This window comes from Macaca nemestrina, chromosome 7, assembly GCF_043159975.1.
Source record: "Macaca nemestrina isolate mMacNem1 chromosome 7, mMacNem.hap1, whole genome shotgun sequence".
Taxonomy (NCBI): domain Eukaryota; kingdom Metazoa; phylum Chordata; class Mammalia; order Primates; family Cercopithecidae; genus Macaca; species Macaca nemestrina.
The window spans coordinates 137,503,568-137,528,317 of record NC_092131.1 but is presented as its reverse complement, the minus strand read 5'-3'; the positions used below and the strand labels follow the sequence as shown (position 1 = coordinate 137,528,317).

General features: G+C 43.5%; 1 protein-coding gene and 1 pseudogene across 4 annotated transcripts in view; one reads left to right on the top strand and one right to left on the bottom strand.

Annotated features, from left to right (window-relative positions):
- Window positions 1-24,750, top strand: part of LOC105488614 (zinc finger protein 609) — a 243,690-nt gene that overhangs the window by 72,412 nt on the left and 146,528 nt on the right. The gene's annotated exons all lie outside the window — the stretch shown is intronic.
- Window positions 435-1,443, bottom strand: LOC105488594 (glyceraldehyde-3-phosphate dehydrogenase pseudogene; annotated as a pseudogene).

The window sequence follows — 24,750 nt, the reverse complement described above, 5'->3', positions numbered from 1 at the left end:
GGCTAGTTTTTTGTATTTTTTAGTAGAGACGGGGTTTCACCGTGTTAGCCAGGATGGTCTCGATCTCCTGACCTCGTGATCCGCCCGTCTTGGCCTCCCAAAGTGCTGGGATTACAGGCTTGAGCCACCGCGCCCGGCCTAAAACAATTTTTATTATTACTATTTTTAATTTTTTGTGGGGTTTTTTATTGTTTTGTTTCTTGTTTTGTTGTTGTTTGTTTTTTTTTTTTTTTTTTTGCTGAGCACAGGGGACTTTATTGATGGTACATGACAAGGTAGGGCTCCCTAGGCCCCTCCCTCTCCAAGGGGTCTGCATGGAAACTGTGAGGAGGGGAGATTCAGTCTGGTAGGGGACTGATTGCGGCAGGGACTCCCCAGCAGTGAGTGCCTCTCTCTTCCTCTCGTGCTCTCACTGGGCTGGTGGTCCAGGGTTCTTACTCCTTGGAGGCAATGTGGGCCATGAGGTGCACCACCCTGTTGCTATAGCCAAATTCATTGTCATACCAGGAAATTAGCTTGACAGAGCGGTCGTTGAGGGCAATGGCAGCCCCAGCATCAAAGGTAGAAGAGTGGGTGTCGCTGTTGAAGTTGGAGGAGACCACCTGGTGCTCAGTGTAGCCCAGGATGCCCTTGAGGGGGCCCTCTGATGCCTACTTCACCACCTTCTTGATGTCATCATATTGGCAGGTTTTTCCAGACAACAGGTCAGGTCCACCACTGACACATTGGCAATGGGGACATGGAAGGCTATGCCAGTGAGCTTCCCGTTCACCTCAGGGATGATCTTACCCACAACCTTGGCAGTGCCAGTAGAGACAGGGATGATGTCCTGGAGAGCCCTGCAGCCGTCACGCGACAGTTTCCCAGAGGGGCCATTTACAGTCTTCTGGGTGGCAGTGATGGCGTGGACTGTGGTCATGAATCCTTCTATGATACCAAAGTTGTTATGGATGACCTTGGCCAGGGGCGCTAAGCAGTTGGTGATGCAGGAGGCATTGCTGACGATCTTGAGGCTGTTGTCATACTTGTCATGGTTCGTGCACATCACAAACATGGGGGCGTCAACAGAGGGGACAGAGATGTTGACCCTTTTGGCTCCCCGCTGCAAGTGAGCCCCAGCCTTCTCCATGCTGGTGAAGACACCAGTGGACTCCACGATGTACTCAGCACCAGCATCGCCCCATGTGATTTTGGAGGGATCTCACTTCTGGAAGATGATGGGATTTCTATTGATGACAAGAGTCCCGTTCTCAGCCTTGACAGTGCCATGGAATTTGCCATGTGTACAATCGTACAGGAATATGTAGACCATGTAGTTGAGGTCAATGAAGGGGTCGTTGATGGCAACAATATCCACTTTACCAGACTTACAAGCAGTCCTGGTGCACCAGGCAGGCACCCAGTACAACCAAATCCGTTGACTCCAACCTTCACCTTCCCCATGGTGTCACAGGGATGCGCTGCCAATGCAAGAGAATATGCGGCTGTCTGCCGAACGGGAGGAGCAGAGACTTTTTTGAGATGGAGTTTCGCTCGTTACCCAGGCTGGAGTGCAATGGCATAATCTCAGCTCACCACAACCTCTGCCTCCTGGGTTCGAGTGATTCTCCTGCCTCAGCCTCCTGCGTAGCTGGGATTACAGACATGCGCCACCACCCCTGGATAATTTTGTATTTTTAGTAGAGACAGGGTTTTTCCATGTTGGTCAGGCTGGACTTGAACTCCTGACCTCAGGTGATCTGCCCTCCTCGGCCTCCCAAAGTGTCAGGATTACAGGTGTGAGCCACCTGGCCTTGGTTTTTTTTTTTTTTTTTTTTTTTTAAACACTCTGTCACCCTGTCTGGACTGCAGTGGTGTGATCTCAGCTCACTGCAACCTCTGCCTCCCAGGTTCTCCCACCTCAGCCTCCCGAGTAGCTGGGACTACAGGTGCATGTCGCCGTGCCTGGCTAATTATTGAATTTTTTGATGGAGATGGGGTTTCATCATGTTGGCCAGGCTGGTCTCAAACTCCTGACCTCAAGTGATACGCTTGCCTCTCAAAGTGCTGGGATTATAGGCATGAGCCATGGTGCTGGGCCTGAATCCTGGCTCCTAATAGCTGTATGGCCTTGAGCATATTACCTAGCCTCTGGGCCTCAGTTTCCTTTTATCTGTAAAGTAACACTGATAACTACTTTATAGAGCAGAAGTGAAGATTAAATGCAATTACAAAGGTTATAATTATACTATCATCGCTACAATATATTGAACATAAATTATTTGCTAATCACTGTGCTAAGTATAATACTTGATACTTACTGCCCATGGAAAGTAGTTAGCTCAATGCCTAATATTTAGTCGGTATTCAGTAAACAAAAGCTAGTATTTTCTGTGTGGTCTTCTTCCATTCTTAGCATCTTAAGGGCAAGAACTATGTCTTATCTTTGTGACTGATAGTATGATAGATAACAATAAATAGTTGCTGAGTTTGAATTTATTTAATGGGATTTGAGTAAGTGCCAAGAGGTCTTCTTTAGTATAATATTCCCTGCTAACTTGACTGCAATTCCTTTGGAATTGAAGGTTTTGAGTTTTCTTATTAAAGTACACATACCCCTAGAGAGAAGTAATACTTTGAGCTATTATCAACAGTCATCTTATGGGAATCAGTTGTTTATCAGCTGCTTTCAAATCTGAGAAAGACCTTGCAGGATGAGACTTCGCTAGGAATGAAAGAAGAGGGGAAAAAGAGACCTGAGCTCACAATATCATGTGGAACAAAATCACTCTTTTTTTTTGAAACAGAGTCTCGCTCTTTCGCCCAGGCTGGAGTGCAGTGGCTGGATCTCAGCTCACTGCAAGCTCCGCCTCCTGGGTTCACGCCATTCTCCTGCCACAGCCTCCTGAGTAGCTGGGACTACAGGCGCCTGTCACCACCACGCCAGGCTAATTTTTTTTGTATTTTTAGTAGAGACGGGGTTTCACCATGTTAGCCAGGACGGTCTCGATCTCCTGACCTCGTGATCCACCCACCTCGGCCTCCCAAAGTGCTGGGATTACAGGCGTGAGCTACCACGCCCGGCCCAAAATCACTTTTTCCTATTTGCCTCAGAATTAGTCTTTTTCCTAATTTGTAATGTATATCATTCCACTTAACATACATGTACTGTGTTTAATAGCTATGGCTCTCCTGTGGGACCATGGAATTAGATCAGCAGAAATGAGTTATTTCCATTACTTGAATTACTTAGGTTATTTAGCACTTTGTGATATTATGGGCATGATGGCACATTCACTCCCTATGTAGTCAATAGCTTTATATTAAGTACTGAGAGAGGATATTCTAGACCTGATCCCTAATTTTGGCCAGCTATTTTGGCCAAATGAATGTCAGTTATCAGCTGCCCTATGAACTGCCCAGAGAATTGCTGAATACAAGATGAGATGATAAACGTAAAAACACTGAAAAGGCTACACAAATGCAAAGTGGATTATTCCAGACATCATCATCATTATTATTATTATTATTATTATTTGAGACAGTCTTGCTGTGTCACCCAGGCTGCAGTTCAGTCGCGACAATCATGACTCACTGCAATCTCTGCCCCCCGGGTTCAAGTGATCCTTCTACCTCAGCCTCCCAAGTAACTGGGACTACAGATGTGAGGTACCATGTCCAGCTAATTTTTTCTACTTTTTTGTAGAGACAGGGTCTCCCTGTGTTGCCCACGCTGATCTTAAACTCCTGAGCTCAAGAGCCTCCCACCTCAGCCTCCCAAAGTGCTGGGATTACAAATGTGAGCCATTGTTCCCAGCCTTATTTCAGACTTTAACACATGACCTTGGAAAATTCAATGTTGTGGGGAAAGACTTGGGAAAAAATTACTTCCAACACCATTGTCAACTCTAACATTTTGAGAAATTCCTTCCTCTCTCTTTCTTACTTATGTCCCTTGCTTCCATATAGTCTCTTCTTAGCACAGCAGCCAAAATAATTCTTTGAAACTTGTCCATTATCACTTCTTTGCTCAGAACCCTCCACTGGCTGTTAATTTCATTCAGAGAAAAAGTCAATGATCCACATGATCTATGCTTCTCTCTGCCATACCTCTGTGGCCTTATCTCCTATTTCTCCCTACTCTCATGCCCCTCCAGCCATACTGGATTCTGCTGTTCCTTGAAATGCAGCTTCTCTTGCCTTGGGTCTCTTACATCGAAGGTTCTGGCTACTAGAATTCTTTTTTCACAGATAAGTACGTAGCATGGCCAACTCCCTCATCTCTCTCAAGTATTCATTCACATGTCAACCTATTTGAAACTGGCAACCACCTCTGTACCCTCCTTTTATCCTGTCCCATTATTTTTTCTCGAAGCACTAATCTTTTTAGTTTACTATTTGTATACTTTATTATGCTTATTGTTTATTATCTGTCTGCTAGAATGTAAGCTCTACCAGGGCAGAGATTTTGTTTTGTTTTGTTTTGCTTTGTGAATCTTTGTTTCCCAAGCACCTATAATAGTACCTGACCCAATAAATATTTATTAAACATATGAATGAACTGTGCAAAATGGTAAATACTAATCTCATTTTTAGCTGATGTGAGCCTCAGTTAGCTGATGTGAGCCTCAGCCTGATTTATGAAATGCTGGTTTGTTCTCCATCTTTTTTGTTAGAGGCATTCCTCAAATGTCTGGTAGTGCTTGGTTGTCTGCTCATGTTTTAAACATCTTTAAGATGGAGCGCTGAAAGTTATATTTGAAGCTGTGAGTGCATTTGCAGGACATATTTATGGTGAGCTTCACAGTGAGATGACTGTTAAGTTGGGAAACCCCAGATGTCAAGATCTTTAGGTGTTTCCTCATAGGCTTACCAGATTTCTTAGAAAAATAACAAGCCTCTTCCAATCCTCCTGGAGAGTAAAGATTTCTTTGAGCTAGGTGAAAAAGAGGACTAGGGCTTCAGCCTTCAGCATTCAGTATGTTTAAATCCACATTTAATCTCCTTATTTTAGGTATGGTACTCATGTCCTCCACTATGTCTGGAGCACCCTGGTCCAGAGATCCTCTATTTGAGAAACTAGCCTCTCTCGTTTTTTGGGTCGGGGGTGGTATCTGAGTGAGAAAAGGAATTAAATAAATAATTGCTGCTTTTTTTTTTTTTTTTTTTTTTTTTTTTTTTTTGAGACGGAGTCTCGCTCTGTCACCCAGGCTGGAGTGCAGTGGCCGGATCTCAGCTCACTGCAAGCTCCGCCTCCCAGGTTCACGCCATTCTCCTGCCTCAGCCTCCCGAGTAGCTGGGACTACAGGCGCCCGCCACCTCGCCCGGCTAGTTTTTTGTATTTTTTAGTAGAGACGGGGTTTCACCGTGTTAACCAGGATGGTCTCGATCTCCTGACCTCGTGATCCGCCCGTCTCGGCCTCCCAAAGTGCTGGGATTACAGGCTTGAGCCACCGCGCCCGGCCCTTTTTTTTTTTTTTTTTTTAAATAGAGTCTCACTCTATCACCAAGGCTGGAGTGCAGTGGTGTGATCTTGGCTGACTGCAACCTCTACCTCCCACGTTTAAGCGATCTTCCTGCCTCAGCCTCCCGAGTAGCTGGGGCCACAGATGTTTGCCACCACACCTGGCTAATGTTTGTATTTTTAGTAAAGATGGGCTTTCATCATGTTGTCCAGGCTGGTCTCGAACTCATGGGCTCAAGCCACCTTCCCGTCTCAACCCCCACGAAGTACTGGGATTACAGGCATGAGCCACTGTGCCCAGCCATAATTGCTTCTTACATAGTTTTCAGTCAGTGTTATTCATCCTAAATCATCAGTTTCACATCTTGAGTCATCTGGTACTGCCAGTTACTAAGATTTTAGGAGAAGATTCTGTAGTGTTGATTGGTATAGTTCAAAGTTTTTTTCTATTGCATGCTTATAATTCAATATAGCATTCTTAGGTTTGCTTAGTCAGTTATCCTTACTTCGTTTGCTTTCCAAGTTCCAAAATATTGTTGTCTCCTCTTTAGTTCATCCCCCTACTTGTGGGTTTAAGTCTTTTAAAATTCTTTATTGTGTTAGTGTGGTTTTTGTCTACTCTATTTATTGCAACTGTTTTCTTGTCTGCCATTTTTCTTGTTTGCTTTCAATTGACAATTTCATTGAGATAACTGTAGAATCACATGTAGTGTTATAAAACAATACAGAGAGATCCCTTGTACATTTTACCCAATTTCCTGCAATAGCAACATTTTCCAAAACTAGTATAACAACCAGAATATTGGTATTGATACAGTCCACCAATCTTACTCAGATTTGCCTTGTTTTGCTTGTTCATGTCTGTGTATGTGTGGTTGTTTCTATACAATTTTATATCACGTGTAGGTTTTTGTATCCACACCACTGTCAAGACTGGACAGTTCCATTAACACAGCAATCACTGTTATTAACCTTTTTTTTTTTCTTTGAGACGGAGTTTCACTCTTGTTGCCCAGGCTGGAGTGCAATGGCACAATCTCAGCTCGCCGCAACCTCTGCCTCCCGGGTTCAAGTGATTCTCCTACCTCAGCCTCCTGAGTAGCTGGGATTGTAGGCATTCATTACCACGCCTGGCTAATTTTTGTATTTTTAGTAAAGATGGGGTTTCACCATGTTGGCCAGGCTGGCCTCGAACTCCTGACTTTAGGTGATCTGCCCACCTCGGCCTCCCAAAGTGCTGGGATTACAGGCTTGAGCCACAGCACCTGGCCGTGTTAACTTTTTTATACCATACCCACTTTCCCTGCACATGTGAATACAGTATTTTCCCACCTCCATCCCTATTTGTAACCACTAACCTGTTCTCCATTTCAAAAATTTTGTTACATAAAAACTGTTATTTAGGCTGGGCGCAGTGGCTCACACCTGTAATCCCAGCACTTTGGGAGGCCAAGGTGGGTGGATCACTTGAGGTCATAAGATTGAGACCAGCCTTCCCAACATGGTGAAACACCGTCTCCACCAAAAATACAAAAATTAGCCGGGCATGGTGGCGTGCGCCTGTAATCCCAGCTACTTGGGAAGCTAAGGCAGGAGAATTGCTTGAACCTGGGAGACAGAGGTTGCAGTGAGCTAAGATCATGCCATTGTACTCTGCACTTCAGTTTGGGTGACAGAGTGAAACTCCGTCTCAAAAAAAAAAACAAAAAAACCCCTGTTATTTATATATACATATATTTATATATACATATATAAATATTTATATACGTAAAGTGAAACAGGGTCTGTCACCCAGGCTTCAGTGCAGTGATGTGATCATAGTTTACAGTAACCTTGAACTTCTAGGCCCAAACTATCCTCCTGCTTCAACCTCCTGAGTAGCTAGGCGCACGCCACTAGCCCTAACTAATTTTTATAATATTTGGTAGATATGAGGTCTCCCTATGTTGTCCAGGCTGGTCTGGAACTCCTGGCCTCAAATGATTATCCTGCTTCGACCTCTCATAGCACTGGGATTACAGTCATGAACCTGGACAAAAATGTTATTGTATAAATTGAATCATACCATATGTAACCTTCTGGGATTGGCTTTTTCAATCAGCGTAATTTTCTTTTTTTTTTTTTTTTTTTTTTTGAGACGGAGTCTCGCTCTGTCGCCCAGGCTGGAGTGCAGTGGCGCGATCTCGGCTCACTGCAAGCTCCGCCTCCCGGGTTCACGCCATTCTCCTGCCTCAGCCTCCCGAGTAGCTGGGACTACAGGCGCCCACAACCGCGCCCGGCTAATTTTTTGTATTTTTAGTAGAGACGGGGTTTCACCGTGGTCTCGATCTCCTGACCTTGTGATCCGCCCACCTCGGCCTCCCAAAGTGCTGGGATTACAGGCGTGAGCCACCGCGCCCGGCAATCAGCGTAATTTTCTGGAGATTCATCCAGGTTGTTGCATGTATCGATAGTTCATTCCTTTTTGTTGCTGAACAGTAGTATTCCATGGTATGGATGTACCACAGTTCGTTTTACCATTTACCTGTTGGAGGTCAGCTGGGCTGTTTCCAGTTTGGGACTATTATGAAAAAAAATGGCAATGCACATTTATATACAGGTTTTTGTGTGTGTTTGAATATAAGTTTCCATTTCTCTGGGACAAATGCCCAAGAGTGCAGTTGCTGGGTTATATGGTAATTGTGTTTAGTTTTTTAAGAAACTGGTTTTCAGAGTGGCTGTACCATTTTACATTACCACCAGCAATGTGTGAGAAATCTAGTTTCTTTGCAACCTTGCCAATATTTACTTTATCTCTATTTTTTATTTTAGCTATCCTGGCAGGTGTGTAATGGTGCCTCATCGTGGTTTTAATTTGCATTTCTCTAATGATTAACAGTGTTCAAGTTATTTTCATGCGCTTGTTTATTACCTGTGTATTCTCTTCAGTGAATCATCTCTGGATGTCTTTTGCCCACTTTCTTTTTTTTTTTTTTCATTTTTATTTTTTTCATTATTTTTTTTCTTTTGCCACTGGAATAGACTCACCATTTTCTAACTGAGTGATTTTTTAAAAATATATATTTTTTAGAGACAGGGTCTCACTCTTGTGGCACAGGCTGGAGTGCAGTGGCACTATCATAGCTCATTGCAGCTTTGAACTCCTGGGCTCAAGCTGTCCTCCCGTCTCAGCCTCATGAGTAGCTAGGACTACAGGCACATGCCACTACACCTGGCTAATTTTTTAATTTGTTTGTTGAGACGGGGTCTTGCTATGTTGCCCAGGCTGGTGTTGAACTCCTGGCCTGCAGTGACCCTCTCATCTCAGCCTCCCAAAGTGTTGGGATTATAGGCATGAACCCCTGTGCCCAGCCTATGGCATGATTTTACAAGTGATTTATGACTGTATAGCCTCTTCCTGTTCTTGCTTGTTTTCTGAGCCTGATTCTCCAGACTTCCTGGGATTCAGTGAGTCACCCACTACTAACCTTTCATCTTTTGCTTGAATCAGCTAGGGTTGGTTTCTGTATGCAACTAGGGACCTTGAGTTATATAGTTTCTGAATTTTGAGAGTAAAAACCACAATACATATTAAAGAAGTGCACCATCTTACCAGGGAGACAGAACTTAATGAAATACTAGAACTGGCCAGGCTCAGTGGCTCATGTCTGTAATTCCAGCACTTTGGGAGGCCGAAGCAAGAGGATCACTAGAGCTAAGGAGTTCGAGACCAGCCTGGGCAACCTAGCAAGACCTTGTCTCTACTAAAATTCTAACCCCCCGCCAAAAAAGAATTAGCTGGCATGCAAGGTGGCATGCACCTGTAGTCCCAGCTACTCTGGGGGCTGAGGTGGCAGGATTGCTTGCACCTGGAAGGTTAAGGCTGCAGTGAGTCCAAATTGTGTCACTGCACTCCAGCCTGGGTGACAGAGAGAGACTCTGTCTCCAAAAAAAAAAAAGGGGGGGGGGGCGGGGGGGCCAGGTGCAGTGGCTCACGCCTGTAATCCCAGCACTTTGGGAGGCCAAGGTGGGCGGATCACCTGAGGTCAGGAGTTTGAGACCAGCCTGGCCAACATGGCGAAACCCCATCTCTACTGAAAATATAAAAATTAGCCAGGTGTGGTGGTGGGCACTTGTAATCCCAGCTACTTAGGAGGCTGGGGCAGGAGAATCGCTTGAACCTGGGAGGCGGAGGTTGCAGTGAGTCGAGATTGCGCCACTGCATTCCAGCCTGGGTAACAGAGTGAGACTCGCCGGGCGTGGTGGCTCACGCCTGTAATCCCAGCACTTTGGGAGGCCGAGGTGGGTGGATCACCTGAGGTTCGGAGTTCGAGACCACTCCTACCAACATGGAGAAACCCCATCTGTACTAAAAATACAAAAATAGCTGGGGTGGTGGCACATGCCTGTAATCCCAGCTACTCCAGAGGCTGAGGCAGGAGAATGGCTTGAACCTGGGAGGCGGAGGTTGCAGTGAGCGGGAGGTCGCGCCATTGCATTCCAACCTGGGCAACAAGAGCGAAACTCCGTCTCAAAAAAAAAAAAAAGAGAAAAGAAAAAACAAAAACAGAGTGAGACTCCATCTAAAAAAAAGAAAAAGAAATACTAGAACTGTATTACACAGAAATGCGATAGCTTATCTAACACAGATAAGTGATATAAATAAAGGGGAAATTAATGGCTGGAGCATGTGGAACAGGTTTATAGAAAAACTGGACGCAGCCGGGCGCGGTGGCTCAAGCCTGTAATCCCAGCACTTTGGGAGGCTGAGACGGGTGGATCACAAGGTCAGGAGATCGAGACCATCCTGGCTAACACGGTGAAACCCCGTCTCTACTAAAAAATACAAAAAAACTAGCCGGGCGAGGTGGCGGGCGCCTGTGGTCCCAGCTACTCCGGAGGCTGAGGCAGGAGAATGGCGTAAAAACCCGGGAGGCAGAGCTTGCAGTGAGCTGAGATCCGGCCACTGCACTCCAGCCTGGGCGACAGAGCCAGACTCAGTCTCAAAAAAAAAAAAAAAAAAAAAAAAAGAAAAACTGGACACAAAAATTTACATAGAAAAAAGAAGTGTTTATATACTGTGACCCTTTGGCAGAACACAAACTGTAATATGATTGTTTTGCCCCCTTAGGAGCACTGTCTTCATTGAAAATGTATATCCTAGGATATTGTTCTAATTAGGTTAATCTCTTTCCTTTGTTGCATTAGGAGGTGAAAAAAATTTTTAGATGGATTAGATTTCCCTCAAAAATATTTCTTTGTAGTGATAAGATCTTCAAATAATATATTGGGGTCTGCTGCTAAATCAAAAAGTCAGTTGCTAAGAGACTTGATTGTCACAAACCGTTACCATCCTGGCATTTTAAGCTTTTGAGAAGTGTAAAATAATTATTCTCCACCAAAATGTTTGAGGCTTTTGCTTTAGTTTATAGACTGGTTTATTATACAGTTTATTTGTAAATTTGGCATATCATAGAATGTATTAGTAAATTTGTCTATAGGCAGAAGCCAGAGAGTTTGGTTTTTAAAAATATTATCTGTAAAGTGAGGATTTTTGTTTGGTTTTATTTATTTTTTATTTTTATTTTTTTGAGATGGAGTTTCGCTCTTGTTGCCCAGGCTGGGGTTCAGTGGGGCGATCTTGGCTCACTGCAACCTCCGCCTCCTAGGTTCAAGCGATTCTTCTGCCTCAGCCTCCTAAGTAGCTGGGATTACAGGCATGCACCATCACGCCTGGCTAATTTTGTATTTTTAGTAGAGACGGGGTTTCTCCATGTTAGTCAGGCTGGTCTTGAACTCCTGACCTCAAGTGATTCACCGCCTTGACCTCCCAAAGTGCTGAGATTACAGGCGTGAGCCACTGCACCAGGCTGGTTTTATTTTTTTATACAGATCTGTCACCCAGGCTAGAGTGCAGTGATGTGATCATAGTTCACTGCAGCCTTGAATTCCTGGGCTCAGTCAATCCTCCTGCTTCAGCCTCCTGAGTAGCTGGGACTACGGGCATGCACCACCATGCCTGACTGGTTTTTGTATATTTTTCTTTTGAGATAGAGTCTTGCTCTGTCACCCAGGCTGGAGTGCAGTGGCATGATCTCAGCTCACTGCAGTGTGGTCATCTTGGCTCACTGCAACCTCCACCTCCCAGGTTCAAGTGATTCTCCTGCCTCAGCCTCCCAAGTAGCTGAGACTATAGGCGCCTGCCACCATGCCTGCCTTATTTATTTATTTATTTATGAGACGGAGTCTCTGTCGCCCAGGCTGGAATGCAGTGGCACTGTCTCGACTCACCGCATGCTCCGCCTCCCGGGTTCACGCCATTCTCCTGCGTCAGCCTCCCGAGTAGCTGGGACCATAGGCGGCCGCCACCACGCCTTGCTAATTTTTTTGTATTTTTAGTAGAGACGGGGTTTCACTGTGTTAGCCAGGATGGTCTCGATCTCCTGACCTTGTGATCCACCTGCCTCAGCCTCCCAAAGTGCTGGGATTACAGGCGTGAGCCCCCGAGCCTGGCCAATTTTTTTTATTTTTGAGACAGAATCTCACTCTGTCACCCAGGCTGGAGTGCAGTGGCACAATCGCAGCTCACTGCAACCTCTGCCTCCCGGGTTCAAGTGATTATCCTGCCTCAACCTTCGGAGTAGGTGGGATTACAGGCGCCTGCCACCATTCCCGGCTAATTTTTGTATTGTTAGTAGAGACAGTGTTTCACTATATTGTCCAGGCTGGTCTCAAACTCCTGACCATCCGCCTCAGTCTCCCAAAGTGCTGCAATTACAGGCTTGAGTCACTACGCCCAGCCTGCCTGCCTAATTTTTATATTTTTAGTAGTGACGGGTTTCGCCATGTTGGCCAGGCTGGTCTCAAACTCCTGACCCCAGATGATCAGCCCGCCCTGGCCTCCCAAAGTGCTAGGATTACAGACCTGAGCCACCATGCCCAGCCTATTTTCTTTATTTTTGTAGAGATAGGGTCCCACCATCTTGCCCAGGCTGGTCTCGCATTCTTGGGCTCACGTGATCCTCTTGCCACACCTCCCAAAGTGGTAGGATTACAGGTGTGAACTAGCTCACCTGGCTAACAGTTTTATTCTAGGTGGTTTATGATGTTAGCCTGTTGTGTATCTTGTATACTTTATGTTAGGATTCTTTTCTCCCATCTTCCCCACCTTCATCTTTTCTTCCCCACAGCATATTCTTGGAGAGAAAGGAGTAGGCAGGAGTTTGCCATTTGAGGGCAAGTGGGGAGAGAGATGTGGGGAGGCTGGTCAAAAGAGGAAACTCAAGTTTAAAGCAATGAAACACCAACAGTAACTACTTTTTCTTTTTCTAAGTTGCTGATGGCTTTGTGTTTAGTAATCCAGATTAGGTCATGAATCTTTTGATACAGATAGGTTTTTTTGTGTGTTTTGTTTTTTGTTTTTTTGTTTTTGTTTTTGTTTGATACAGAGTCTCACTCTGTCATCCAGGTTGGAGTGTAGTGGTGCCATCCCGACTCACTGCAACTTCCGCCTCCAGGGTTCAAGTGAGTCTCCTGGTTTAGCCTCCCAAGTAGCTGGGACTACAGGCACGTGCCACTGTGCCCAGCTAATTTTTGTATTTTTAGTGGAGATGGAGTTTCACCATGTTGACCAGGCTGGTCTTGAACCCCTTACCTCGTGATCTGCACGCCTTGGCCTCCCAAAGTGCTGGGATTACAGGCGTGAGCCACCGTGCCCGGCCACAGATAGGTTTTTGAAATGTAGATTAAAATAACTTTTGTGTCTGGCCGGGCGCGGTGGCTCACGCCTGTAATCCCAGCACTTTGGGAGGCCGAGGTGGTCAGATCATGAGGTCAAGAGATGGAGACCATCCTGGTCAACATGGTGAAACACCATCTCTACTAAAAATACAAAAATTAGCTGGGCATGGTGGCGTGCACCTGTAGTCCCAGCTACTCGAGAGGCTAAGGCAGGAGAATCGCTTGAATCCGAGAGGCAGAGGTTGCAGTGAGCCGAGATTGTGCCACTGCACTCTAGCCTGGCCACAGAGTGAGACTCCATCTCAAAAACAAAACAAAACAAAAAAAACTTTTGTGTCTAACAGCAAAGCAGAATCCATCTTTGTTTCCTTCATCTTCTCCATCAAATAGGAAATATGGAAAAGCAGAAGAGAATTGCATTTTTCTGAAAAGAGAATAATTGGCAGAGTAGAACGCTTGCTAGTGAATTACAGTGGGACTATAACTGATTTTATAGAAAAGGAATTGTTATTCAAGTAGAATTCCTTCTCTTGCCCTTGCCTTTTGGCTTCTATAATTTACTTAACTGAAACTTTAATGGGTCCATTTTTTCCTTTCTCTTCCTTCCCTTTCTTTTCAGTGGATCTATTTCTTCCCTTTAAAAATTAGGTTGAGTTGGGCGTGGTAGTATAGACCTGTAATTCCAGCTATTCAGGGAGGCTGATGCCAGGAGTTTGAGACCAGTCTGGGCAACATAGGGAGACCCCCATCTCACACACACACACACACATATACACACACACACAGAGTAGGTATTTCTGAGAAAGTTGAACCTAAAACCAGTAGATATTTTTATGTTGTGTGAGAGTAAGGAAGCTTAGAAAATGACCTAAAACCATTTTTTCTCAAACTTTGAACTTTGCATACAATATTTATGGGCCTCTTGGGCAAAACTATAGACATAATTTTGCCTGAATCCATTTGGATTATTTTTCAAGTAGTTAATGTGAGGGAGAAAGGCAGAAATGATAACCTCTTCCAAGGCCACTTTTTTCTAGAACTTCCTTCCTGACTTAAGATTTCTCTGTGTTATTTTCTCTCATCATCAAATAGAACTTCAACTCTAACACTGAAATATGATTTAAATATTGTCACCTTTCAAATTTCTGTGCTCTACAGTATAATACTATATTTTAATCAGTGCATCTAAAGTTTTTATCGTTCAACCTAAACCTGATTGTCTAGTGATATTCCGTATCTTGCTGATGCTTTAATGCACCAACCACTGAAATGCTGAGGCTGAAACAGAGATCATCTTAGACTCTCTCCTTTTCTTTTTTTTTTTTTTTTTTTTGGAGACGGAGTCTGGCTGTGTGGCCCAGGCTGGAGTGCAGTGGCCGGATCTCAGCTCACTGCAAGCTCCGCCTCCCGGGTTCACGCCATTTTCCTGCCTCAGCCTCCCGAGTAACTGGGACTACAGGCGCCCACCACCACGCCTGGCTAATTTTTTGTATTTTTTTAATAGAGATGGGGTTTCACCGTGTTAGTCAGGATGGTCTCAATCTCCTGACCTCATGATCCGCCTGTCTCGGCCTCCCAAAGTGCTGGGATTACAGGCTTGAGCCACCGCGCCCGTCCCGACTCTCTGCTTTTCACTTATTCAGAAGTCACATGTCCTGCGGATGATTCTTCTTTTTAACAATATCCACTCTCCTTCTCTCCATCCCCACTTTTTCTGCCTTAGTTGGACCTTAACACTTTTTACCTACATCATTCAGGTTGGTCTCCCGGCTTCTGGTCTAGCATCTCTCCAGTCCATTCTCTACATTGCTGCCAGGTTATCTTTCTAAACATTCTGGATTAAATTCATATAACATTGTAGATTAAATTCCAGTTCCAGTGAGAACACATGGACACGGGGAGGGGAATATCACACACTGGGGCCTGTCAGGGGGTTGGGGGCAAGGGGAGGGAGAGCATTAGGAAAAATATCTAATCCATCTGGGGCTTAAAACCTAGATGATGGGTTGATAGGTGCAGCAAATCACCATGGCACATGTATACCTATGTAACAAACCTGCACGTTCTGCACATGTATCCCAGAACTTAAAGTAAAATTTTAAAAATTTAAAAATAAATGTAAAAATTCCAGTCTCTTAATTTTAAGACGCACAGCCCTTTGGAATTCCATCCCAGTCTGGTTTTTTTTCTAATTTCATCTTCTAACATTCATTCTTTATTTCAGCCATACCAAAGTATGGCAGTTCCCTAGACATGCCATGGGGGTTTATACTTTCTGTTGTTTCATATCATTGTGCCTTTGCATATATATACTTTTTTCTCTGCTTAGAACACCTTTCCCTGCCTTTTTGTTTGCTTTTTACTTTTCTTTTTCTTTTCTTTTCTTTTCTTTTTTTTTTTTTTTTTTTTTGAGACGGAGCCTCTCTCTGTTGCCCAGGCTAGAGTGCAGTGGCGCAATCTCGGCTCACTGCAACCTCCATCTCTGGGTTCAAATGATTCTCCTGCTTCAGCCTCCTGAGTAGCTGGGATTACGGCACCCGCCACCACGCCTGGCTAATATTTGTATGTTCAGTAGAGATGGGGTTTCACTATGTTGGCCAGGCTGGTCTTGAACTCCTGACCTCAAGTGATCCACCCACCTCAGCCTTACAATGTGCTAGGATTACAGGCGTAAGCCACCACGCTCAGCCTCTGTGCCTTTTTATATAAAAAACTAGTTCTTTTTTAAGAATTAATCAAAGTTTTACTCTGATGAATTTTTGTTTCCCAGAACCTCATATATATTTGTGTCATAGTATTTATCACGCTGTACAATATGATCTAATTCTTTTCCACCTAGACTGGAAGATCTTTTTGAAGGCAGGTCTTGTGTTGTCTTTGCCTTAGGCTAAGTGTTATTTAGCACAACCACTGGTAGTAGCTGTTCCATAAATGCTCTTTGACTCTCATTTATGTTAAAAAGAAAAAAAATCCATATAGCAAAAAATTTTTCAACTTTGAGGCCAGGCACGGTAGCTCACAGGTATAATCCCAACACTGGAGGCCAAGGAGGACGGATCACCTGAGGTCAGGAGTTTGAGACCAGCCTGGCCGACATGGTGAAACCCCATCTCTATTTCAAAATACAAAAATGTATTTGCTGGGCGTGGTGGCGTGCACCTGTAATCCCTGCTACTCAGGAGGCTGAGGCAGGAGAATCGCTTGAACTTGGGAGGTGGAGGTTGCAGTGAGCTGAGATCATGCCACTGCCCTGAGCCTGGGTGACATAGTGAGACTCTGTCTTAAGAAAAGTTTTCAACTTGAGCACTGGACTCATTTATTTTAAGTAATAATCATTAAAACCAAAGCCCAGCAAAATCAAATAATTTGAAAGGACTTCAGAGCTGTAATATAATTTGATGTGCTTTATAAGTTTGAAAGTTTTTGGTAAGCAGATTTATGCAGAATGTGATTAAAATAATTTTTTGGCTCACAGTGTCAACCAGACAGATGATGTTGAGGTTAGTTGCTAGGCTGGTTCTCCTTCCTTTATGTTGAAACAACAGGCAGCATTCATTGTAGCTCATGAGGCAGACCTGGTTTCTTCTACAGACTTATCTGAAATGCCTTTCGAAAGCCAGCAGTCACTGTCAGACTGTCCAGAGTTCTTTCAACAGGAAAACCAGGACTAATCCCTTCTCTTAACTCCTCTAAGCTGTCAGCAAGCAAACTGCTTCTTACCAATCTAGCATGAAAGCCATGAGCCAGGAATACAGGGCAGATACATTGATTGTTAAAGGGCATTTGGTTTTCAGTCTCTGGATTCCAAGTCAGTGCCTTCTCCTCTGCTGTCAGACCATCGATTTGTAGGTAGGTGTTGTGCTGCGTGTTTCAAGGTGGCCCCATAGATGCTGGACAATTCCAGAAAGCAATGGTTTCCCTATTATGAGAAAACTATGTACCTGTCATTTCTGCCATTCTGTTAAGCAGATAAAAGAGATTAAGACTGGCTATTTAGCAATATTAAATGAATCTAGTACCCTACTTATTTCTTGAAGCCTTTGTGTCTCTCCTGTCTCTACATTTAGACCTTTCTTTTGCAACCAGATCTACTTGTTAAAAGATGGGGAATGGGGTTGGCATGATGAGAAGAGTATGCGGTATACAGGATTTTTTTTTTTCTTCTTTGAGACAGGGTCTAGCTCTGTAACCCAAACTGGAGTACAGTGGCATGATCTTGGCTCATTGTAACCTTCGTCTCCTGGGCTCAAGCCAACCTCCCACCTCACCCTCCCGAGTAGCTGGAACTATAGGCTCACGCTACCATGCCCAGCTAATGTTTGTACTTTTTGTAGAGATGGGGTTTCACCGTGTTGCCCAGGCTGGTCTTGAACTCCTGAGCTCAAGCAATTCACCTGCCTCAGCCACCCAGAGTGCTGGGATAACGGACATTAGCCACCATGCTTGGCTAGGATTTTTAATAATACATTCATCATCATCAAAGCATATATCTGTATAATAAAAATCACTGATTTTTGAGTGTACAGATTGATGACTTTTGTGGAATGGATGCATCTGTTTAACCACCCCCAAAACCAAGATGTAGAACATTTTTATTTCCCCACCAAGTTCCTTTGTGTCCCTTTACAGTTTTCTCTCCCTGCCCCCATTGCAATCAACCACTAATCTTACTTCCAGCATTTGCTTTGCCTGTTCTAAAATATGTATAAGAGAAATCATACAGTGAGTACTTTTTTGAGTCCAGCTTCTTTCACTAAATATGATCTCCTTGGAAGTTGTCTATGTTGTTGCCTTTATTAGCAGTTTGTTTCTTTTTATTGCTGAGTACTATTTCATTGTATAGATATACATTTGTTTACCTGTTTACCAGTTGGATCATTTCCAACTTCTGGCTGTTACAAATAAAGATGTGAACATTCGTGTATACAAGGTTTTTTGTGGATAGAGGGTTTTATTTTTCTTAGATAAATACATAAACATGAAATTACTGGGTCATATGGTAGGTGTATATTTACCTTTATGAGGAAGTGGCAAAATGTTTTCCTAAGTGGTTGCACCATTTTATACTCTTACCAGCTATATATGAGAGTTCTAGTTGCTGCAAATCCTTGCCAGTACTTGATATTGTCTGTTGTTTTCATTTCAAATGGCTATACATCTTAGTCACTGTGAAGGAGTACATATCTCATTGTGATTTTAATTTTTCTTTTTTCCTTTGAGACAGGGTCTCACTGTGTTGCCCACATGGGAGTGCAGTGGCATGATCACAGCTCACTGCAGCCTTGACCTCCCAGGCTCAAGTGATCCTCCCACTTCAGCCTCCCAAGTAGCTGGGACTACAGGCATGCACCACCATGCCTGGCTAAGATTTTAATGTTCCATGTTTCTTTCTTTCTTTTTTCTTTTGGAGATGGTGCCTTGTTCTGTGACCCAGGTTGGAGTGCGGTGGTGCAATCAGGGCTCACCGCAGCCCCAACCTCCCAGGCTCAAGCAGTCCTCCTACCTTAGCCTCCTGAGTAGCTGGGACCACAGGTGCATGCCACTATGCCCAGCTAATTTTTAAATTTTTTGTAGCGATGGAGTCTTCCTACATTGCCTAAGCTTTTCTTGAGCTCCTAGACTCAGGCAGTCCACCTGCCTATGCCTCTCAAAGTGCTGGGATTACAGGAATGAGCCACCACAACCCAGCCAGTTTTTCATGTTTCTTTTTTTTTCCTTTTTTTCTTTTTTTTTTTTTTTGAGACGGAGTCTTGCTCTGTCGCCCAGACTGGAATGCAGTGGCACAATCCTGGCTCACTGCAAGCTCCGCCTCCCGGGTTCCCGCCATTCTCCTGCTTCAGCCTCTGGAGTAGCTGGGACCACAGGCGCCTGCCACCACGCCCGGCTAATTTTTTGTATTTTTAGTAGAGACAGGGTTTCACTGTGCTAGCCAGGATGGTCTGGATCTCCTGACCTTGTGATCCACCCACTTTGGCTTCCCAAAGTGGTGGGATTACAGGCATGAGCCACCACGTTCGGCCCAGTTTTTCATGTTTCTTGATGCAAATAGTATTTTTAAAAATTTCATTTTTGTTTGCTGCTAGCATATAGAAATGCAGTTGATTTCTGTGTATGATCTTGTATTAATGTCAATTAGCCCTTATTTCTAGCAGTTGTTTTATTTTAGATTTCCTAGGCATTTTGGAGATAGTGATGGTGTTAATATTGGACTTACTCAACTTTAGACAGTGAGAATAAGGTCCACATGATGTAGATGTTTGGATTTTTTGGCTTTCTGGATATTTGAGAGCCTTATATTCATAGGTGCCTGCATGCATGTTAGGATGACATAATTGAAGTAAACCATGAATATAAAGTGGAATGAATACAGTTGCAATAATAATTCTATGTAGAATTGACATGCCAGATGGGAAACAAGGCTGCTTTGTCCTCTGGGCTTTTGAAAAATTGGAAAGTAGGCCCTGTGCTCTGAAGAACAATAAAATTTGGCTCTGGCTCATAAGAAGTACTTCCTAAAACCAGGTTACTCAGAAGGATGATGGAATTACCTCTAGCCATTTGTAAAGCCACTTACCAATTTTTTTTTTTGGACAAGTATTTCATTAGTGAGTCCCCACCAGTGTACCAGGCACTGTTTTAGTGCTTAGGATACACCAGTGAACAAAATAGTAAAACAAATAAACAAATAAAAAAAATCCTGTTTAAATTACATTCTAGTGGGGGGAATACATAAATATTAAGCATGAAAATACTGATTTTTTGTTAGTGGTGAGAATGGCTCTGGAAAAAAAGGAGGCAAAGCAGGAGGATGGGGGTGTAGAGGAATGTCTGATTTTAATACCCTTGTAGATTACTTTTTGATTAACACTGAAAAGTCATCATAAAACAAATAGCAGGAAAAAAAACTAATTCATAATTAATTACTCGGTAATGACCCTTTGATGAAGATTATCGCAAGTTTACATATGTATTCCCCAGTGATTCTTTTCTCCAACCGAATTGTCTAATTTGCAAGGAAGTTTTTAGAAGAAATGATTCCAAGCAAGCTACACTGCAATCCCTCAACCACAAAAGATCTAATTTTCATAGAAAAAGATTTGAATATTTTCAACAGTTACAAACACAAAGTAGGAAACAAAGGTCCTAGCCTTACCCAGTTGCAGAATTCTCATTTTACCATCTCACTTAGGAATATTATGTTTGAGAACAATAAAACAAAGGAAATAAAAAAGGTGCCACTTTTTAATCATTTTACTTGTGTACACTCTAACAAAACATGAGATGCCAAAGAGACAACCCTACACCAGATGGCTATTAAATCAAATGCTTTTCTTTACAGGTTGATGAATCAATAGACTTTAGTGAATGTGCTCAGTTAATAAAACTGCTTAGGCTGGTCTAGGTGGCTCATGTCTGTAATCCTAACACTTCAGGAGGTTCTGGCAGGCAGATTGCTGGAGCCTAGGAGTTCAAGACCAGCCTGGACAACATGGCAAAACCCATCTCTACAAAAAACAAACAAAAAAACAAACATGAAAATTATATGGGCGTAGTAGTATATGCCTATATTCCAAGCTACTTGGGAGGCTAAAGCAGGACTTTGAACTCAGGAGGTTGAGGCTGCAGTGAGCTGTGATCTTGTCACTGCACCCCAGCCTGGGCAACAGAATGAGATCCTGTCTTTTAAAAAAAGAAATAAATAAAAATAAACTGCTTAGAGCCCTTAAAGAGAAATTCTTAGAGAGTTATTTGTTCTGCATATATGTCAAAACAATCTACTTGAGATGAAATATTCAAAATTATAAATGAAATCTTTTAAAAAAGATGATACAGAAATCTTTCTTCTGTTCATGTAGTGGTAATGCTGGTGCAAAAATGGGTGTATAGATACAAAGGCTTCATGTCAAGAATTTACCTGAAAACCCTGAAATTTAGGCATATGAATTGTTTTTATTCAGTTTTGCATAGGAGAAATTCAGTTTCGCCTGTAGGTCTGAATTGCACATTAAATTATATTTTCAAAATGGTGAATCTAATAATAATAAGTACTTAAAAATAAAATAGTACTCACTGTGTGCCAAGACTGTTTTTGTTTGTTTTTGTTTTGTTTTGTTTTGGTTTTTTTGAGACGGAGTTTAGCTTTCGTAGCCCAAGCTGGAGTGCAATGGCGCGATCTTGGCTCACCACAACCTCCACCTCCCGGGTTCAAGTAATTCTCCTGCCTCAGCCTCCCAAGTAGCTGGTTACAGGTGTGCACCACCATGTCCAGCTAATTTTTTTTTTTGGTATTTTTAGTAGAAACAGGGTGTCACCATGTTAGCCAGGCTGGTCTCGAACTCCTGACCTCAGGTGATCCACCCACCAAGGCCTCCCAAAGTGCTGGGATTACAGGCATGAGCCACTGTGCCAAGACTGTTGTAAGAAGTTTATTTATATTTACTAATTTAATCCTCACAGTTAATGATGTAGGTACTATTAATATCATCCCCATCTACAGCTAAGGAAACTGAGACATAGAGCAGTTAGGTTATTTTCCCAAGGTTACATTGGCAGAGCCAAAATTCAAAGCCAGGTAATCTGGCTTCAGAGTCTGTACTCGTGTGTGTGTGTGTGTGTGTGTATGTGTGTGTGTGTGTGTGTGTGAGAGAGAGAGAGAGAGGGAGAGAGGGAGAAAGAAAACACACATAACATAAAATTTACCATCTTAACCATTTATTTTTGGTCTATGTTTTTTATTTTTTGGCTTAATGTAATTTATTTTTGAGATGGGGTCTCACTCTGACATCCAGGTTGGAGAGCAGTGCAGCTTCAGTCTCCTGTGCCCAAGCAATCCCCCTACTTCGTCACCCAAGTAGTTGAAACTACAGGTATCTGTCACCACGCCAAACTACTTTTTTTCTTTTCTTCATGTTTTTTTAAGAGACGAGGGTCTTGCTATATTGCCCAGGCTGGAGTGCCATCACAGCTCACTGCAGCCTCTACTTCCCTCAATGGATCCTCTCACCTCAGCCTCCCAAGTACCTGGGGCTACAGGCATGCACCACCACACTGAGCTAATTTTTTTCTGTTTTTTGTAGAAATGGGACCTCACAGTGTTGTCTAGGTTGGTCTTGAAATCCTTGGCTCAAGTGACCCACCCACCTCAGCCTCCCAAAGTGCTGGGATTACAGGCATGAGCTACTATGCCCAGCTATATATCTTCTTTGTAGAAATATCTATTCAAGTATTTTGCCCAGGTTTGAATTGGGGTTTTTTGTTGTTTTTGTTAAATTGTGGGAGTTCTTTATATATTTTGGATATTAATCTCTTATTAGATGTATGATTTGCAGGCCGGGTATGGTGGCTCATGCCTCTAATCCCAGCACTCTGGGAAGCCAAGGCAAGAAGACTGCTTGATGCCAGGAGTTTAAGACCAGCCTGGGCAACATAGCAAGATCCTGTTTTTAAAAAATAAATAAATAATTTATTTCTTTAAAAGAAAAGAATAGATGACCAGGCACAGTGGCTCGTGCCTGTAATCCCAGCACTTTGGGAGACCAAGGTGGGCAGATCACCTGAGGTCAGGAATTTGAGACCAGCCTCGCCCACATGATGAAACCCCGTCTACTAAAAATACAAAAATTAGCTGGGTGTGGTGGCATGTGCCTGTAATCTCAGCTACTTGAGAGGCCGAGACAGGAGAATCGCTTGAACCCAGGCAATGGAAGTTGCAGTGAGCCGATGATCATGCCACTGCGCTCCAGCCTGGGCGACAGAGCAAGACTCTGTCTCAAAAAAAATAAAAAATAAAATAGAAAGAATAGATACATGATTTGCAAATATTTTCTCCCATTCCATAGGTTGTCTTTTTATTCTTTTTATGCATAAGTTTTCAGTTTGGTGAAGTCCAGTTTATCTATTTTAACATTTGTTACCTGTACCTTTTGGTGTCTTAGTCAAGAAATCACTGCCAATCCAGTGTCAAGAAGCTTTTCCTCTATGTTTTTCTCTAAGTTTTATAATTTTAGCTTCTACATTTAGGATGTTCCCTTTTTTGTTTGTTTTGAAATGAAGTCTCACTATATTGCCCAGGCTGGACTCATAACTCCTACGCTCAAACAGTCCTCCCACCTCGAACTCCTGAATATCTGGGACTACAGGTATGCACTACTGTGCCCAGCTGGTTCGTTTTGAATTAATTTTTGTTATGATGCAAGGTAAGGGTCCAACTTTTATGACTTCTTTTCATTTCTGGCCGGGGCAGGCGGATCACGAGGCCAGGAGATCGAGACCATCGTGGCTAACACAGTGAAACCCCATCTCTACTAAAAAAAAAAAAAAATACAAAAAATTAGCTAGGTATGGTGGCAGGTGCCTGTAGTCCCAGCTACTCGGGAGGCTGAGGCAGGAGAATGGCGTGAACCTGGGAGGCAGAGCTTGCAGTGAGCCGAGATCGCGCCACTGCACTCCAGCTTGGGCAACAAGAGCGAAACTCTGTCTCAAAAAAAGAAAAGAAAAGTAGATGTCTCAGGGAAGGGATGACCAAGAAGAGGGAGAAAGACAAGAGAACAGCTGATCAATGGGGCAGTGAAAACTTACACATTTATTGATTAAGCTTACCCTCTTATATCGCACATTTTGTGGCAACTACTAAACATCTCTACTAAAAATACAAAAATTAGCCAGGCGTCGTGGCAGGTGCTTGTATTTCCAGCTACTCAGGAGGCTGAAGCGGGAGAATTGCTTGAACCAGGAGGCAGAGGTTGCAGTGAGCCAAGGTCGCACCACTGCACTCTAGCCTGGGTGACAGAGTAAGACTCTGTCTCAAAAAAAAAAAAAAAGTGTTTTCTTATTTTAAATTTGTTTGTTTTCTTATTATTGTGTTTTGAGAGTTCTTGATACGTTGTGCATGTAAGTCCTTTATCAGATGTGATTAGCAAATATTTTCTTCCAGTCTGTGGCTTGTCTTTTCATTATCAGTGATAAGAGAACATAAGTTCTTTTTTTTTTTTTTTTTTTTTTTGAGACGGAGTCTCGCTGTGTCGCCCAGGCTGGAGTGCAGTGGCTGGATCTCAGCTCACTGCAAGCTCTGCCTCCCGGGTTTTTATGCCATTCTCCTGCCTCAGCCTCCCGAGTAGCCGGGACTACAGGAGCCCGCCACCTCGCCCGGCTAGTTTTTTTTGTATTTTTTAGTAGAGACGGGGTTTCACCGTGTTAGCCAGGATGGTCTCGAACTCCTGACCTCGTGATCCGCCCGTCTCGGCCTCCCAAAGTGCTGGGACGGAGTCTCGCTTTGTCGCCCAGGCTGGAGTGCAGTGGCACCATCTCGGCTCACTGCAAGCTCCGCCTCCTGGGTTCACGCGATTCTCCTGCTTCAGCCTCCGAGTAGCTGGGACTACAGTCACGCACCACCACGCCTGGCTAATTTTTTGTATTTTTAGTAGATACGGGGTTTCACCGTGTTAGCCAGGATGGTCTCAATCTCCTGACCTCGTGATCCGCCTCAGCCTCCCAAAGTGCTGGGATTACAAGTGCGAGCCACCACGCCTGGCTAGTTCTTAATTTTAAAGTTTAGTTCATCACTGCTTTCGTTAATGGGTCATGCTATG